Genomic DNA, 20,063 nt, shown 5'->3' on the forward strand with positions numbered 1-20,063 from the left:
AGTAAGGGCAGAGGCCAGATGTTAGATAACCGAAGTCAGTGGTAGACCAGCTGGAGAGCCACGCTGGGCTTAGATTTTAACTCTTAAGTTGTCTTGCTGTCCAGTCCACACCTAGATATAATATGAGCAGAAAACAAAGAATTTCAATTTTAGTTCTTCGGGAAAACATGAGCTTTTTATTTTAATACTTCAGAGTTTGTTGAAAAAACCGTCTTGGCAGGTTGGTACAAGGAATAATACCATCTGTATTTGTATGGTGCCTTGCAGTTTGTAAGTGCTCTCATGAGCATTATCCTATTTAACACCCACAGCCACAACCACCTTGTGAGGTATTGTCTCCCATTTTACAAACGAGGAAGCAGACTTCTGAGAGTTTACAGCTTGTCCAAGGGCATACAGCTAGTAGTCATTAGAGCCATCCTGCTCCAGTATTCCCTCCACCATATAACCAGCACTTTGATAGCATCTAGCTTCCTGTCTTCCCTGTCATTCTCATATTTACACAGAAAATCACCGTCTAAAAATCTTCCTCAGTGGCCATTCCATGTTACTCACAATAAGAACATATATACCGTCAAAGGGTAGCTTCTTGATTGACTTTGAAGTCAATACTTGAATAAAAGAGGAGCCTTGTTATTTCTTACTTAGAACCATGCTGAATGAACCTTAGGGACCATTTGGTTCAAATATGTGTATATATCTAAATCTAGAGTAAAGCCCTTCATAAGGAAAGTGAAACTCCAGTTAATTGCAAAGACTAGGGCCCACTTCCTCAAACTCAGACCATTGTGTTCTTTCTTTTAAAGTACACCTCCTTCAACAGAGGTACAGTTCTTGTCTCAAGAGCTAATTTGACTTGAGATTCTAGCAGATATTCCTGAGTATCTACTCTGTGCAAAGCCCTGTGTGGAACCAGCTCTGGAGGAGTTTTGGATCTAGTGGGAGAGACTTAATCCAGGAGAAAATGCACCTAGTGCTAAGTCTTGAGCCATTTAAAAGACTAAGAATGTCATAGATAATCCAAATTTGGTCTTGGTCATCTGGAAACATTTATGAAGAAGCCCTTTCTTATATGTTCTTATATGACCTCCTATTTGTAGAAAAATAGCAACTGTGGCCACTTTGGAACTTTTGGAATAATGCCACCCATCCCTGAGAAGCTGAAGTATAAGATTAAAAGCAAATCAAACTGTGATTGTTAGCACCAAGTTTCTCTTTAGGTCTTGCCCCTAAAAGTTTTAACTTAGAAAATCACATATTACTCATATCTTATTATAAAAGCTCTGCTAATAACTTTGAACTCCTTAAAATACATTTTCAAAGAGCTGATGGTGAGCAAGCCACATGTTTCATGGCCTTCCCTCAGCACTGATCAGCTGACAACCTGGAGAGCCTTTCTGAATGCACCCCTGATAATTTGGGCTGTCTCCAAGTCAAGATGAATTGATAGGGAATGCAAAATTGATCAGAATAATTACAAATGCCATTATATGAAAGAGATCACTTTGCCAATGAACACTCACAGAATGCCTTTACAGACCTAATTTGCACCAGAATTAAGTTTGTCTTTCTCAATAGTTGCTTCCCAAACTAAACAAACTGCATCGTGTAAGTGGGTCAGTTTTCACAGTACTCTGCTTGAAATATTCAGATATACACAAAGGCAGTTGGATTGTAAATTTCAAGGGCAAACTAGTGTCCAATAAAGCAGGTATGGGAGGAAGCTGTGTTACATTCTTAGAGGGATGAGTTTCTCTTTAATTTATAAAAACGCATTCAGTATCCTGCTTGCTTTGCGTGGATCATACTCAGCTTCCATTTTTTGCCTTTTAGCCAACCTCTTTTCATTTACTCATGTTTCTGCCTCTCAGTCAGCAGTATTTGGCTATAATCAGGTGATTTTGCCCTCAGTTAGTTCTCCAGGGCCTAAGAACTCAATAGTATCGAATGGTTTTGGGTTAGGTTTTTTTTTTTTTTTTTTTTTTTTGAGATGGAGTTTCGCTCTTGTTGCCCAGGCTGGCATGCAATGGTGTGATCTCGGCTCACTGCAACCTCCACCTCCCGGGATCAAGCAATTCTCCTGCCTCAGCCTCCCGAGAAGCTGGGATTACAGGCACCCACCACCATGCCCAGCTAATTTTTGTATTTTTAGTAGAGATCAGGCTGGTCTCGAACTCCTGACCTCAGGTGATCTGCCTGCATTGGCCTCCCAAAGTGCTAGGATTACAGGCGTGAACCACGCGCCTGGCCAATTTTGGGTTAGTTTTTAAAAAATAAAGACACTCTATTGATAAAGGATTGTGTAGTACCTAACTACCATAATGTGTCTCACTGGCTTTAAATCAGGCCAGAGACAGAAGTAAAATATTATAAATAGTGCATACATGAACTTTGCCAAAGAAGGTTTGAGGATTCCACCTCCACTTACCATGTTTACCCCAAAATATTTTTTATTTCATTATAGTAGTGAAGATGACAGTTGAATTTCAGCAATAATTTTTTTTTTTTTTTGGACGGAGTCTTGCTCTGTCACCAGGCTGGAGTGCAGTGGCACAATCTTGGCTCACTGCAACCTCCGCCTCCCAGGTTCAAGTGATTCTCCTGCCTCAGCCTCCCGAGTGTCTGGGACTACAGGCACGTGCCACCACGCCCAGCTAATTTTTATATTTTTAGTAGTGACGGAGTTTCACCATGTTGGCCAGGATGGTCTAGATCTCTTGATCTCATGATCCGCCCACCTTGGCCTCCCAAAGTGCTAGGATTACAGGCGTGAGCCACCGCGCCCGGCCAGCAATAATCTTTTTATATTTGTAGCTTTTAATGAATTGTTCCAGTTTTCCCTTTTCCATGATAAATGGAGTGTGGTGAGGACAGGGAGGTTCATGAATTTTAGGACAATAATGTGTTTATTATTTATTGGAATTGAAATTTTCAGTTCATCACTTCAGCCCCCAAGTCTTTAGGACAAAAACAGGCGTTGCATATATATTTGATTGAAAGTGTCAGAAGCCTATGAAAGTAACTTAGTGGAAAATGGGGACTTACTGGCTTACAGGATCTAAGAAAGAATTGGGCCACCAAACTGTGGGAAGAGCAGTAATGCAACTGGCCTCAGTAGGGCCAGAATTCTCTCCATCTTTCATCTCTGCCTCTTTCTGCATGTTTATTCCATTCCTTCTCAGAACAGACATTTCTCCGTATGGCTGGAAACATGGCCACCAGCAATTTATCCTATAGCTTCTGTTACTGAAAAGTTCTGTGACTGCCAAGTTAAAAAAAAATTGTAAGCAAGTAACTCATGAGGTGAGGGTCACATAGAAATGTGGTGACATGTGTGTTTGCCTGTATGACTATAAGTGGCTGGGTGACTATTTCCCTGGATAAGAGATAGTTGCTGGGCAGAAAGTTACCCAGCATGTATGCTCAGTACAGTGTGCCCAACTAGTGCCTTTCAAATGTTTGGACAGAAACCCACAGTAAGAAATGTATTTTACATTGAGACACACATATAGACACAGGTTTGATTGAGAAAAATTTTCTTGAAACAATACTCATCCTCACTATGTACAAGGCATTCTGCTATTTTCTATTATATTCAAAGGTAGTTCATTTTTAAAAAATTCTGACTGTAACTCATCTAAATGATCTCATGACTCAGTGGATAATGATCTGTAGTTTGAAAAATACTGCGCTAGACATTAAAAGTATCAGGTAAGTTCATGTGTCAGTAGATATTTGGGTATAGATATTCGTTGAGTCCTGAAGGAATAACTTACATTCTAGAAAGATACTAGGGACTCAAGGGTGACAAATATGTGACGTGAATGTCCTTTCCAGTTCCCACGGTGGAGATGGCAGCAGCTTTCCTACTGAGGAATGTTCTGGAGCCTCTCCTCAGCCCTTTATAAAGTCAAGCAAGTTAAAACAAGTGCCCTGTGCTATCAGCTTCCCTCCTCTTTGTTTTGGATTTACCTTTTGCTGAGAAATACTGAAATTCTGTGGACCTAGAAAATGTCCCAAAGTGCTTTCAGTTCTCTCTTAAAACAAAACATCAACACAGCTTTCTTGAAAGCTTTATTGTGGCAGTATTCGTGATAACTGTGATATTGTAAAAGGATGGATGATATCTTTACCTATCCAGGAATCAGTTGAAAAACTCTGGCCAGGCGCAGTGGCTCACATGTGTAATCCCAGCACTTTGGGAGGCCGAGGTGGGCAGATCACAAGGTCAGGAGATCGAGATCATCCTGGCTAACACGGTGAAACCCCGTCTCTACTAAAAAATACAAAAAATTAGCCGGGCGTCATGGCGGGCACCTGTAGTCCCAGGTACTTGGGAGGCTGAGGCAGGAGAATGGCGTGAACCTGGGAAATGGAGCTTGCAGTGAGCTGAGATCGCGCCACTGCACTCCAGCCTGGGCGACAGAGTGAGACTCCGTCTCAAAAAAAAAAAAAAAAAAAAAAAAAAAAGGCGGGGTGGGGAACTCTAAGGTCTCCAGTTTTTAATTTTCTGTTGAAACATTTGAACCTATAACCTTCTGTCTCTTAAAGATTCAGATGGAAACTTAGTAACAGTAGTACAGAATGACTTCTGAATGTGACATGAAAATGCAGAGAAGAGTGTCAGAATTCCTTGCCATAGTTGGAAGCCCAAAGAGATCCTTAATAACTAATAAGTAAGTAGTGGCAGGGATCTAACTATGAAATGCAAAGCAATACATTTCCTTGAAACGATACTCATCCTCACTATGTGCAAAGCATTCTGCTATTTTCTGTTATATTCAAAGGTAGTTTATATTTTAAAAATGCTGATTGTAGCCCACCTAAATGATTCCGTGACTCATTCTTCTAAAATAAAACTTTTAGAAAAATGTATTAGGAATATAGAGTTAGGGATAGAGAAAGATTTCATAAACAAGACTGACCATTAAGGAAAAGACTGATAAGTTTGACTTCTGTTGACGAGCTTCTATTCACTCAAAGACAGATTGGGAAAAGTATGTAGAACACAAGAGACAAACGACCCATATTCAGAATATATAAATAACTACTGGTGGGAGTATAGACGGGTACAACCATGTTTACCAGTGTCTCATACAGCTGGAGATAAGATACCCTGTGATCCAGCAGTTTCACTCCTAGGTTTATACCCTAAAGCAGCAGTTCCTCATACCTTTGATCTCACTTGACACTTGATCTCCTCTACACTTTTAAAAATTACTGAGGACCTCAAAGAACTTTTGTTTATATGGATAATATCTGTTGATATCTACCATAGTACAAAATGGAGACATTTAAAAATATTATTCATTTAAAAACCTATTATGTGTTAATATAAATAACAATTTTTGAAAGAAAAATACCATTTTACCAAAACATAAAAAAATTAGTAGAAAGAGTGGCATTGTTTTACAGTTTTGTAAATCAGTTTACTGTCTGGCTTAATAAAAGACAGCTGGATTGTCACATCTGCTTTTTGCATTCAAGCAGTTGTGATGTGTTGTTTTGTTTGAAGCATATAAAGAAAATGTGGCCTCACACAGCTATGTAGTTTGGAAAAAGGAGGAGTATTTTCATAACCTTTTAAATAATTGTAGATATTCCTTTTTGATACTTAATTAAAACTTTGACAAATGATAGTTTGAAAGGTTGGTGGCAGTGTGAAATCTGAATCCATATCAGTGAACTTTTAATATTTATTACATTAAAATATTTGGTTTACCTTGCATGCTGAGTAGGTTTTTACTTATGTATGATTTTGTAATATCATACATTGATTATTTGGAAACATTAGTTTACTGAGTTATGTAGATCTTTCCATTGTTGACACAGTTCATTATACAGTATTAAAATATCACATTCTGTAACTTTACCACTGATCTCATTAGGAAAGTGTTTAGTAAAGCTATACTTTCAGGGATCATTTCTATAGCTTTTTACTAGAAAAGTGTTTAAGTATTAGGAAACTGTCAAGCTCGTAGTGGCAGACATGTTTTCCAAAATTAATTTTCACTTGAAAGCCTGAATTTTGTCACTGGCACCAACTGTCAATTGGTTTCCAGCTTTATTTTTTTATTTAACTTTTTAATTTTTTAGATACAGGGACTTGCTCTGTCACCCAGGCTGGAGTGCAGTGGTGTGATCGTAGCTCACTGTAAACCTCAAACTCCTGGGCTCAGCCATCCTTCTGTCTCAGCCTCCTGAGTAGCTGGGACTACAGGCACGCGCCATCACATTGAGCTAATTAAAAAAATTTTTTTTTGTAGAGACAGGGTCCCACTATGTTGCCAGGCTGGTCTTGTGCTTCTGACCTCAAGCGATCCTTCTGTGTCAGCCTCCCAAAACACTGGGATTACAAGTGTGAGACACCATATCCAGCCTGTCGGTTATTTTTCTTCAAGTGATAGGTTCACTTGTCTGCCAGATACTCACATTGGAATAACCATAGTTTGTCTGACTGTCATTCCTTCAGGTAGAAATGGTGTTCTGTGATAAAAGCAACGATGTCAGCTCAAAAGCAAACAACCGCCCCAGTGCTTTTTTCCTCCAGGCAACCTTCCTACCTGGGTGTGCGGCAGAAGGGCTTTGTGTGTGCTCTACCATTTTGTCACACAGAATATTAAAAAGACATATATTCACGGGTAGAGATTTAATAAAAGTAATATTTCTTCTGCCTCACCAAGGACATTTTAAAGTGAAACTGGCATATTTTCTTTAGTGTGTAGAGGAGAGGAATACAATGACTGCTAGTACTGCCTTTGTTCATGCCAAGGCACCAGCAGTTCTTCCAGCCCAGATGTCAACAGTGACAGAGGCAAAGAATATCTTAGAACTAGAGTGAAAATAGTTTTAACTTTGTGGACTCTCTGAAAGGGTCTGGGGATTCCCAGGGTTCCTGCTCCCCTCCCCACAAGACCACACTTTGGAAGCCCTAGGGCATGCCCAGCTCTTGTACACCGGGAGTATATGCACTCCAACGGGATGGGAAGCAGGGGCCCTGATCCAGGAGGGTGTGTGGCTGGGAGGGAGGGAGTTTTGCAGTACTGACCTGGGTAGGGGCATTTGTTCTAGACGATGTCAATCAGTCATTTATATTTATATACTTTTCTAAAAGTCTGTTATACTTTTAAGGTTTTTTAAAAATTAATTTTCTCACACAGCCTTGACTCTTAAGTTTTGTAAACTGCATTGTTAGCCTCTGGTTTTGTGATGCAGACGGTGTTGAGACGGAAAGAACCATTTCTGATACTTCCCTGTTTATGCTGTATGCAGGATTTATTTGTTGAACCTTTTCTGCTTTTTGGGCTGTGTTTCCTTTGGTTATATTATAAGTGAGGTAGGAATTTAAGTACTCTTATGTACAGTTTCCCCCTCATAGTTACTGACATGATTAAGGCAGTGAAAATTATGTAGAGTACTTTTTTTTTTTTTAAGACAGAGTCTTGCTCTGTTTGCCCAGGCTGGAGTGCAGCAGTACAATCTTGACTCACTGCAACCCCTGCCTCCTGGGTTCAAGCAGTTCTCCTGCCTCAGCCTCCCTAGTAGCTGGGATTACAGGTGCCTGCCACCATTCCCAGCTAATTTTTATATTTTAGTAGGGACGAGGTTTCACCATGTTGGCCAGGCTGGTCTCTAACTCTTGACCTCAAGCAATCCACCTGCCTCAGCCTCTCAAAGTGCTGGGATTACAGGCGTGAGCCACCGCACCCGACTGGAGTACTTTTTTTAAAAATCGACAGCTTTATATTGTGCTTAGTTACTTGAGATTTAGCAACCTTACCATAGAAGCAATTCCCACCATCATTATTTTCTGGAAGGGGAACAAAATGAAGAGTGACGAGTAAGAACGCAAAGTATAGAATAAAACCATTTCTAACTTCCTTAGTAACTTTGCTGTTACTAAATCATAAAACTATGGTGGCTTTGTAAGTGAAATAAAATATAGTAAGATTTTGGCCCTGCTGTATTAAATGGCTTATGGTCATGCCTTTAGAATTTTAGGAACACATTCGCTTCAGTTGTTTCATTTTCTCTCTTCAATGCTATGAATTAGGCATAACAGGTACTAATACTTCCATTTTATAGATAAGAAGATTGAGGCATAGAAAATATCAGTGACTTACATATAACTAATTCAGTAGCAAAGCCAGAACTAGTCTAGTTCATGACTCTTAGAATTTGCTTTTCCCACAAAGCTGGTTTAATTGTAAGCAATTCAGGATAGCCATCAAAATGAGGACCTTTTTGTCCGTGCCTCGTGGGTCATCATGCAGCAAGCCAAGCTCTCCTGTCTTCGGTCTGCCTTATATATGTGTTGGCATCATCTGCTGTGCTTCTTTACATTCTGAGACTTGAAATGAGAACATTTAGGAGACCACAAAGACTAAATTAAATTTCAGTTTTGTCTGTTAGAAATGGAGTCCGTTGAGGTGTGCATCTCTGCTACTAAGCATAGTTGTCAGCATGAACCCCGGTGCTATAAGTGAGAGGCATGTTAATTCTCCATTTATCAGCTGTCAAGATGACTGGAAAGCGGTGTAGTTGGGCTGTGGATAAAAGCGATTAACTTTGAGATGTACCTGATCTCCCAACAGGAATATCTTCCTGTTCCTTGGCATTGGTTCACCCACTCGGGGCCTGGGTGGTATGCAAGAGTGTATGCAGTAAGAGGAAAGAATTATTCTAGCTTGGTTGCAACAGATCAGCAAAGATTGCCCGGGCTCTGTTGTGTATGTGGGATGGCGTCCTCACAGAACTCACTCTGATTTAAATGGACATGTAAAATCCTCGCAAAAGCAGCTAAGAATATCTGGCAAAAGAATGAGGTAATTAGAAAATAAATTGAGGCTCTTTATATAGTTTGTCCAGGCTAATCTTTTTTAAAAAATAAGATTTACTTTTGTTGATGTTGGTGTCTGTGAATAAATAAAAACGTTTTTGAACATTATAGACCCTGTATTTCACAATACAGAATCCCGATTCAGTAAATACTTTTCTCACTAAATCCTGGCAGGATATTATTTGTAAGGCATAAGGTCTTAATCCAAGTGTTTCACAAGTGAAATATAACAGAAATCTAATAAATGAATCTGCTACTTGCAATTTTCCTGATGCATTTCAAATAGGGCAGTCTCTAATTATAAGCCTCCCCTACATACAAATGGCTGCTGCTCTTGCCCCAGTTTTCCCCATCTAACCAGGCCCAGATGCTGCTGCCACAGAAGGCATTGTCAGTGCTTGTAGAGAATGAGAGGGTCAGAGCAGAGGAAGGAGGAAAAGTTATGGAAACAGTAACCAGGGGAGCAGATCCCAGGAACAGAGCCCATCTGGACCTATTGTGGTGCTTTCCTGCCCTCTTGTTTGCTGTTGGAGTTTTTCTTATTTATCCTTGTCAAGTGCCACTGAACAGAGTAACAAGTTTAGGGTAACAAGCGTCTTCTTTAACATATGTCAAAAAGGTTAAGAGCATGAGCTTTGGAGTCTGACACTTCAGACTTGAAATTGGGCGTTACTACCTCCCAGTGGTGTGACCTTTGGGCAGGTTGGTTCACCTCGCCTGTCAAGACTATTTTGTCTTCTGTGAATGGGGATGATTGTACCTACCTCCCAGGGTTACTCTAAGGATTAAATGAAGATCTGTATACATACAGTGTACATGACCCCATGCCAAAGACGTACTAAGCTCTTACTAGACAGTAGCTCTTAATGTATATGCAAACTGAAAGTTTTTAAATGATCTATATATCATAAATTATTTTTATGATTTATGTGCTTTATTTCAAATATCAACTAGAACTTTACTCCCTGGAGGCACTGACATTTTGAGAGGAGTGGGACAGTTGGGAACTTTTAGCATGGAGATGTTAGGGAAAAAGGCAGGTCAGGATGGGGAACTCAGGAGATTTATAACATCATATGGACCTGGGAAATGGGGAGGAGAATTCTAAAAAGTGGGAATGGGTGTATTCTTCCTGCAGCTGAACCACTTACTCATTGTTAGAACCCTAAATTCAGGCCTAGACTATTAATACTGTATCTTCCCTCTCTGTGCATTCAATCACCTGAAAAGCTTAAAACAAATATTCATGCTTGGGCCCTGCCCTAGTCCCTCAAATGTGAATCTCTAAGGGGTGAGACTCAGAAGCACCTCAGGTAACTGATACACAGCCAGGGTGAGAAGCACTTGTTGAACTATGTTTGAGTTAAGTTTACTAGTGAAGGCTAGCCTGGAAACCTGCCCATTCTGTCTTCTTTTTTTTTTTTTTTTTTTGAGACGGAGTCTCGCTCTGTCACCCAGGCTGGAGTGCAGTGGCACGACCTCAGCTCACTGCATGCTCTGCCTCCCGGGTTCACGCCATTCTCCTGCCTCAGCCTCCCGAGTAGCTGGGAATACAGGCGCCCGCCACCACGCCCGGCTAATTTTTTTGTATTTTAAGTAGAGACGGGGTTTCACCGTGTTAGCCAGGATGGTCTTGAGCTCCTGACCTCGTGATCCGCCCGCCTCGGCCCCCAAAGTGCTGGGATTGCAGGCGTGAGCCACCGCGCCCGGCCCCATTCTATCTTCTAAACAAGTGCGAACTATACACGGACACACACAGACACACAGACACCCACCCACCCACGCACACACACACGAATGTGCATATGCAGTTTTAACTTCACCAGAACAGTCTTTCTTTGATTCAGCAATCATAAGGAGTGCAGAATAAATGCTATTGTCAATGGAGGGGTAAAATTTATTCACAATTAAGTATAAAATTTCCGAGATATTATGAATGCCAAATAGAGGTACAAATTAGGATGACAGTTCAGAGGAAGGACAAAACATTTCAGTGCTAGCAGGGAAGGCTTTTTGAAGGAAGTACCATTTGAACTGGATCCTAAAGGACAATTAGGGTTTTGGACCGTAGGGGTGAAGCAGGGGAGAGATATTTCAGAGAGAGGGAATTGCAGGGAAAGACTTGGAAATGGCAAAGCCCAAGCCATATATACAGGAAGTAGTTCCTTGTGCTGGGTGATTGAAGCAGAGAGAATGTTAAGGAAAGAAATTCTAACTAAAAAGCGGGGACAATAGATGGACCAGATGGGAGAGACGTGAAGTTCATGCTAAGGAATATGGCAAGTTAACGTAGGTCTTGAGGAGGGTGATGTGGACAGAGCTGTCTTTTAGGAAGCTGAATGACAGTAAACTGAGGGGAGAGGACTGGAAGCGGATATGTTCTCATGGACATATGTCTTTTCTGAAGAAAAGGGGCTGTGTGAAGGAGTGAGGGAACAGTGTGTGTTAAACAATGAACAATGGTGGTTGGGCTGACATGATGAGAATGGGAAACAGGAGGGGAGGCGGCTGGATCTGAGGGGGAGCTCATTCTTTTACTCCACCCTCTGTTGCATACTGTCTACATTTTATTCCGCAAGATCTATGTTGGCCCATTTCAAACCACTGTTTGGGTTATTTTTAGAGATGCAAAGGCACAGAAAAAAAGCTAGAATATTTTTTGAAAACTACCTTTTTTTTTGGCTGAGAATTTTTTTCTGAAGCTGAGTCTGGAATATTGGAAAAATTGTTTAAGAGAAGATGTTTCAATTGCAACCTTCTCATAACTGCTGATTCCTCCCAGATTACTTCTAAAAACCCAGCGACAGGAAAGACTTCCCTGGAAAACCATCCGCAGCTATTATTTCCCCGAATCTCATTCTCCCTTTGTCAGGCATTCTTTATCTAATGGCCTAGATAAAATGAACTCTTCAGGAGAGTATAGGTGCTTTTCCACTAACAAGCACAGAGAAATACTCTATTTAGAAATAGGAAGAGATTCATCGGAAGCCAATCCATGTGGCTGCAGGACTCTCATATCCAGAAAGTAAGGAAGGTGTGTAGGTATAGAAGCACCCTGGATGAGCCCTGGACAGACTCAGAGTCTTGGAAAGGGACAGCGATTTGTGTTATTTCCAGTTAATATAAATGTTAAAAGTGAGAAGAATGGCTACTGTTAGTGCTGCCTTAGAAATGAGACTAATAAGGCAAAACTGTGCATGATAGAAGTCATAATCAGTGAGATTAGGGGGTAGGAAGGTGGTTTTCCCTTAAGAAGTTTCCTCTGCTTTAATGAAGTTGAAAAATTAATATAGATATGAAGACAATAGAAAAACATTAGACATTTTTAATTTGATAAAGGATACCCAATCACAGCCATTGAACTATTTTTATATTTGTCTTTTGCCTTATTCCATGTATGTATGTTTTTATGCAGTTGTAAATAATACACATACAATGCTGTATCCAAGAATAAGCACTTAAAATATAACAGTGATACTTTTGTATGTCGATCTCATTTTTAGAATAAAAATTTAATATTATAAATATTTTATTATATGTATTCATAATTTATCAAGCAGTTCTCTAATACTTGATTATTATTTCTTATTTTTAGGTACTAGAGAAACAATGCATTGTTTATCTTCTACATATGCCTTTTTGCTTTCCTTCCATTACTTCCCTAGAATAGATTCCTAGGAGCATATTTATTGAGTCAAGGGTATAATATCTTTATGGTGCTTGTCCCAATTCCTTTCTGAAAATGAGTACTTTATCTGCTCAACGCTCTAATGATAATAAACCTAGAAACTATGGAGGTTTCTTATTTTACCACAGTTTTGATTATAGTTTTTAAATCCCAAATTGATAAAAACTATTATTCCCTTAAATTTAACATCACATAAATACATTTACATCATTTAAAAATAAATTCACTTCATGAATGTATAATTATCTAAATAAGCTATATCTTTTTTATAAAATAAAATATAATTATAAAAGCTATATCTTTTATATCTAAATAAGCTATATCTTTTATTTTATTTTATTTTATATATTTATTTTATTTTATATTTATTATATATATATATTTGAAACAAGATCTCCTCCATCACTCAGGTTGGAGTACAGTATTGTGATCATGGCTCACTGTAGCCTCCACCTCCCCGGCCCAAGTGATCCTCCCACCTCAGGTCCCCAAGTAGTTGGGACCACATGTGCATGCCAGCATGCCAAGCTAACTTTGTTTATTTTTTATAGAGATGAGGTCTCACTATGTTGCCCAGGCTAGTCTTAAACTCCTGGGCTCAAGTGATCCTCCTGCCGTGGCCTCCCATTTTATTATATATTTTAAAACTCCACACATTATCTTAGATTCATTATTTCCAGAAAGCTTATATCACTAGTTTGTTAAACCTATAAATCACTATACAATTCTAATTTTCTTTATAATATTTTAGGTCAGTCAACCATATTTACATATCTAGTATGTCTCAGAATTTACTTTATAAAATTTGATGTTTGTACACACACATATGTTTCTTTTGTTAATTTTTTTTTTTTTAAGACAGTCTTACTCTGTCACCCAGGCTGGAGTACAGTGGCCCAATCTCAGCTCACTGCAACCTCTGCCTCCCAGGTTCAAGCGATTCTCATGCCTCAGCCTCCCAAGTAGCTGGGATTACAAGTGTGTGCCACCACGCCTACCTAATTTTTGTATTTTTACTAGAGACAGGGTTTAGACACATTGGCCAGGCTGGCCTTGAACTCCTGGCCTCAAGTTATCCACCCGCCTTGGCCTCCCAAAGTGCTGGGATTATAGGTGTGAGCCGCTGTGCCCGGCTCTTTTGTTAATTTTTAAAAAGGAACAACCTGATTTTTACTTCAGCCAGTGTATGTAGATCTGGAATACTGAAGTACATTTTTCTCCAAGCTGCAAATCTTTCTATGTTTAGATGGGTCTTTCCCAAGGATTCATTTTTCTGTTGTCTGATACATGGGTTTATTAAGACTAAAAGAAACTTTGTGGCCTAGAATAGCTTCCTAACCAGTCGGTCTTTGCCACACTTTTCTTTCCCCTCTAGTCCATCCTATTCATTACTCCTAGATTAATTTTTCTAAAACACTGGTTATTGAAAAACCTCACTGAAAAACCTTAATTGACTCCCCATTTCTAGATGAATTGAGCAGAAGCTTTTCACCTTGGCATTTAACACCTACAACACGACATATTTTTGCAGTCTCATGAGAACCACTGGCGAGGAGATAAAGTGGGTGGCCAAGGCCCCTGGCCCAGAGCCACCTGCTCAGAAACCTCTAGGTGTAGGACCCTCTGGAATCTCTTGTTTTTTAAAGCTCCACAGCTGAAGCACCACTAGCCAGGGGTGGTGAGCTCTGGCACTAGGAACGGGCAGATGTAGACTCCTATCTTGCCTTTACCACTTACTTACAACTCAGTGATTTCCAGCGTGGGTGCAGGCCTCTCGAAGCATAGGCTGCTGCTTTCTGTAAAATGGGGTCAAATGATATCTTGTGAGAAAAATTGCAATTATATGTACAATAATAATTGGTATAGAGTGAGCACTAGACAAATGTTAGGTGCTATTGTTTCACAGTAATAGTAGTAATAAAAGTCACAAGCTTCGTGTTCAGGCAGATGGGGGCTCAAATCACAACTCTGTTCCCCCCGCCTCTAGATCTTACCCAAAATTGCCTAATTCTCTGATTCTCAGTTTCCTCGTCTATAAACAGGATGAATAATGCCTACCTTATTTGATATAAGATAGAAAACATTGGCTGGGCGTGGTGGTTGACGCTTGTAATCCCAGCACTTTGGGAGGCCAAGGCAGCAGATCGCTTGAGCTCGGGAGTTCAAGGCCAGCCTGGGCAATATGGCAAAACCTTGCTTCTCTACAAAAAAAATACAAAAAATTAGCCAGGCACGGTGGCACACACCTGTGGTCCCAGCTACTTTGGAAGCTGAGGTGGGGGAATCACTTGAGCCCGGGAGGCAGGGATTGCAGTGAGCCGAGATTGCATCACTGCACTCCAGCAGACCCTGTCTCAAAAAAACAAAAAAGAAAGAAAATATTAGCACATCACTACATAGTAGGCACAAAATCATAGCAAATGTAGTTTTTTTGTTTGTTTGTTTGTTTTTTGAGACAGAGTTTTCACTCTTGTTGCCCAGGCTGGAGGGTAATGGCGCAATCTCCGCTCACTGCAACCTCCGCCTCCCAGGTACAAGCAATTCTCCTGTCTCAGCCTCCCAAGTAGCTCAGATTACAGGCATGTGCCACCATGCCCAGCTAATTTTTTTGTATTTAGTAGAGATGGGGTTTCACCATGTTAGTCAGGCTGGTCTCGAACTCCTGACCTCAGGTGATCCACCCTCCTCGGCCTCACAAAGTGCTGGGATTACAGGCGTGAGCCACTGAGCCCAGCCAGCAAGTGTTTTAATATATGCCAGGGACTGTCCTAAGCTCTTCATGTTTTCACCAGCCCTTCCCTTCAACCCTATGAGGTAATACTGCTATTATTTTACAGGTGAAGAATCTAAGACAGAGAAGTTAAGTGACTTGCTCGAGGTCACGCAGCTGAAAAGCTTCAGACTCTAGAGCCCACTCTTACCTGCCATGCTGTGCTACTTCTCATTATTATAATGCATTACTATTGACTTACTTTCTTTCCCTACTTCCACCCCTATCAACACTAGCTCCCATAAGGCTGTGAGTAATTCTTTATATCCCCTATAGCACCTAGCAATCACTTCATATGGAGAAGACACTGTTAACTCTGTAGACCTTATCATTTGAGAGAGATGCTGGATTCATTTCCCAAAAAGTATGCTGTTTTTAAGGGGTCATTTCTGAGCTACTTGTCTTCTCCGACCTCTTCTTTATTCTCTCTGCATCATGAGAGTGTCAGTTACCTTCCCTTTTCATGCTGTTACACTTACTTTTGTGGATTTCACACTTAGTCCTTTAAAGACTGTTTTATTCTGGCTTTCTCCAAAGGAGAAATTTAGGTGTACATCTTCCTGTATTTTATTACTCATATTCTGAAAATTTGGAGATTTAATCAGGATTCCTATCTTCCTGAGTCGTCTAAAATTCTGCATTACAGTTGCGATTATTTTCCTTTGATATTACAATTTTGATTTATGTTTTTTATAACACTTGTATTTTTCCTTATTACCACATCAATATATATTCATTGTGGAAAACTGTGTAAAAATGCAGAAAAGAATACATTAAAAAATAAAAACTCCTGCATTTTACTCCTTACTGATACTCACTTTTAACATTTTGATAAATGTCCTTCTTGTTTTTTCAATGAACACACACACACCTTTCATAAAATTAGGATCTAACTGTACATACTATATCTTAATTTTCTTTTATTTTGTGATTTACAAATATTGTTCTTTGACTTATTTAACAAATAATGGAAATGAATGAAAAGGAGATTTTGTATACATTGCTAGCTACCAACAATAGGCATTTATTACTAATGCGTTTCTTAAGACCTAGATAGCTTTTTGTCTGGGATCCATTAAAAAGCCTGTCTTAGCAGTAAGAGTGACTAAAAGAAAATTAGCTCAACAGGGAATTTTGAGGAGGTTCCCACTGTCAACGGCAGGCGCTGGCCTTCACTCTGCCATTTGAGTCCTGCTACTGAAAACAAAGCTGGCTTTGGGCTGCGCACTACTGTATGTGGTATTTGATTCTATATGCCTTGGTTTTCCACATACCTTGCCAAATTGGTTTCCTGACCATGACCTTGTAGTTCAGCATTTCCTCTTCCCTCCACCCGTTTCCTGCCTTTACGTTTGATCGTCAGAATCTTTTTTTCACATGAATCCCATGGTAGTAATGTAGTAGTCATATCTAAAGTCAGGAGACCCCACCCTTGGTCTCCTGAAATTCTTTTGGAAAAGTACACTTTACATGTCTGTACTCCATAACTGTAATATGAAACCACCACACAATATAAAAATGTATTTTCTGTCTTTTTTTTTTAATTTTTATTTTTGAGACAGAATATCGCTATGTGTCCCAGGCCAGAATGCAGTGGCGTGATGTTGGCCCACTGCAAGCTCCATCTCCCGGGTTCAAGCGAGTCTTCTGCCTCAGCCTCCTGGGTAGCTGGGATTACAGGCTCCCGCCACCATGCCTGGCTAAGTTTTATATTTTTAGTAGAGAAGGGGTTTTGCCATGTTGGCCAGGCTGGTCTCGAACTCCTAACCTTAGGTGATCCTCCTGCCTCAACTTCTCAAAGTGCTGGGATTACAGGTGTGAGCCACTGCGCCTGGACTCTATTTTTAATAGAAGATTTTAGAATAGAGAAACATTTTTTCTTCATTAATCCTGGCATGACATTGCCTTAAGGAGTATTTTCACCTCTTACCTGTATGCGTGTGACTCCTACATCTTGTCCAGCCCACACCTCTCCTCTCTGCTTCAGTTCTCTATTTCTGTATACTTTCATGACATCTTCAGCTAAATATAATATTGTCACTTTAAACCCAGTCTTTCTTAAATGGACTTCATTATTTTGCCTACAAACCTGCTTCAACTGTTGTCTTCTCCTTTCCTGTGGAACCAAATACTCTTTCAGTCTCCTGGAGTACTGATAAAACAGTAAGGTGGCCAGATACAAAGTAACTATACAGAAGTCAACACCTCTCCGGTACGTCACCAGTGATCAATTTAAAGAAATAAAACTCCAATCACCATAGCAATTAAAATTATAAAATACCCAAGAAAAAAATTAATAATTCTGTAAGACACATATTGCAAAAAATATTTATTGAAGAATTAAATTCATGGAGAAACATATTCCTAGAAGATAAAATGTTAGTTTTCCCTGAAGGGATCTGTAGATTCAGTGTAATTCCAACCAAAAGTCCCAGTGGAATTTTAATTTGATAAACTTAGTCTGAGGTTCCTCATAATTTGAATGAAGAAGATTGAGAGGAATAGTCCTACCAGGTATAAAAGTATATCTTAAATTTAAACATTATGGCATTAGCACAAGAAGAGACAAACAGATCACTGAAACAGAATAGAATCCAGAAAAAAAAAAAGGACTTAGAACGAAATTTTTTTCTTTTTTTTTCTCTTTTTCTTCTTATAAACACTGCTCTAGAAAGAACCAAATTTAACATATGATAAATACAGCATTTAAAATCAGAGGGAGGCCGGGCGCCATGGCTCATGCTTATAATCCCAGCACTTTGGGAGGCCGAGGCAGGTGGGTTACCTGAGGTCAGGAGTTCGAGACCAGCCTGACCAACATGGTGAAAACCCATCTCTACTAAAAATACAAAATTAGCCAGGTGTGGTGGCGCATGCCTGTAATCCCAGCTACTCAGGAGGCTGAGGCAGGAGAATTGCTTGAACCTGGGAGGTGGAGGTTGCAGTGAGCCGAGATCGTGGCGTTGCAATCCAACCTAGGCAACAAGAGCAAAACTCCGTCTCAAAAAAATTAAATAAAATAAAGTAAAATAAAACAAAATAATAAAATAAAATCAGAGCGAACAGGAGGGACAGTTGAGTAAATTGGAGAGGACAAAAAGAATATTGCAAAGGCCTTCAGGTGAGAGAGCATATGTGGTGCATCTCTTGGACCAAGAAATTCCTGGGATCTGAGAGCAGGAGTAGGGGCAGTAGAGAGAGAGGATGTTAAAGAGCAGGCAAGGCTAATACAGTATGTGTTCTTCCGAAGAGTTTGGACTTTTATTAAGTGTCTTATTCATCCCCAGCAGCTGAGTGACATGGTCAGATCCACATTTGTAGAGGGATTGCGCTGGCTAGCTGGAGTTCTGTTCCAGTGAAATTCAAGCAAGAGAGCATCTCAGCCTGAACTGAACTGAAGCAGTTGGGGTGGTTGGGGTGGAATGGGCAGACCTTGGTGCTTGCAATGTGGTGGGCTTGGAAAGAGGAGGAGAGAAGGATTGTGCCCCAGTTTCTGAGTTGGGAGACTGGATGGATGATGATGATGACTTTCAGTGAGAGAGAGAAATTGGACCAGGTTTCAGGAGAGGCATGGAGAAGAGAATGAGTTCTGTTTTGGACATGTTGAATTTAAAATACCCATAAGACATCTCAGAAGAGAAGTAGAGTTAGGCATTTGACATTGTAAATCTGAATGTCATCAAAGATCTGGCTGGAGATAAACTTATGAGGCATCAGGACATAGCTCACAGTTGACATCATGGGAGCAGATGAGAGTGTACAGGAAGAGCATATAAGCGAACAAGTGAGGACAGCATCGTGAGGAATACCTGAGGGAGAGGGGCCTCCAAAAGAGACTGAGAAGGGGAAAAAGTGGATGGAGACAGCTTGTTAGGAATTTTCACTGCAAAGAAAAGAAAGATGGTGGTATTTAGGAGAATATGTGGAGTTGAACAGTTTTCTGAGTTTCTTTTTTGAAAATGGGGAAGGACATCGACATGTTTAGATATTGATGGGAAGGATCCAGAAGAGAGAAGGGAAATAATTGATAGATCCTGGTCTCCAGTGAGGCTGAAAACAAAAGCCCCAGATGGGTTGGGTGCAGAGAAAGTGCATGTGTAGGTGACTGCATTGGGTTGGGATCAAGTTAAGAGAGGCTAATGGCTTCTATTTTCTCTGTGAAGTAGGAACAGAGTTTTCTGCTGCAAACAAAGCAGCAGAATGAGGAGAATGAGGAGTCTGAGGAAAATGCAGAAAGTTTGAAATAGCTACTGTGGAGAAGGGAGAGAGAGGCAATTAACACAGTACGATAATTTTGGACATATGGAATTTGAATTCCAGAGAGATAACATCTATGTGAGGTGAGGGTTTGGAGCTGAGGCTTGAGTTTAAGATTAGATATGGAGATTTGGGATTGTTAGAAAATTTAAGTTAATGGTTGAATAGAAAATGAACAACTGGCAGGGCAAAGGGAATCAGAGAAAGAAACTCCAGATAAGGAGGAACAGTAGGAGAAAGCTGAAGGGGAACAGCAGGAGAAATAGAAATACCCGGCAAGTATGATATCATGGCAACCAAGATAAGGTCATTATCCTTAGCAAACTAACACAGGAACAGAAAACCAAATACTGCATGTTCTCACTTATAAGTGGGAGCTAAATAATGAGAAGACATGGACAGAAAGAGGAGAACAAGAGACACTGGGGCCTACTTAAGGGAGGATGTTGGGAGGAGAGAAAGGTTCAAGTAGAAGGGGTGAGTTAATGAGTGGGGTCACTTTTGTAAAG

At 40.1% G+C, this 20,063-nt stretch overlaps 1 protein-coding gene across 1 annotated transcript in view; it reads left to right on the plus strand.

The window, feature by feature from the left end:
• SERTAD2 (SERTA domain containing 2) overlaps positions 1-20,063 on the plus strand; it is a 122,520-nt gene that overhangs the window by 26,276 nt on the left and 76,181 nt on the right. The window lies entirely within an intron of this gene.

Source organism: Pan paniscus, chromosome 12 (assembly GCF_029289425.2).
Source record: "Pan paniscus chromosome 12, NHGRI_mPanPan1-v2.0_pri, whole genome shotgun sequence".
Classification (NCBI taxonomy): domain Eukaryota; kingdom Metazoa; phylum Chordata; class Mammalia; order Primates; family Hominidae; genus Pan; species Pan paniscus.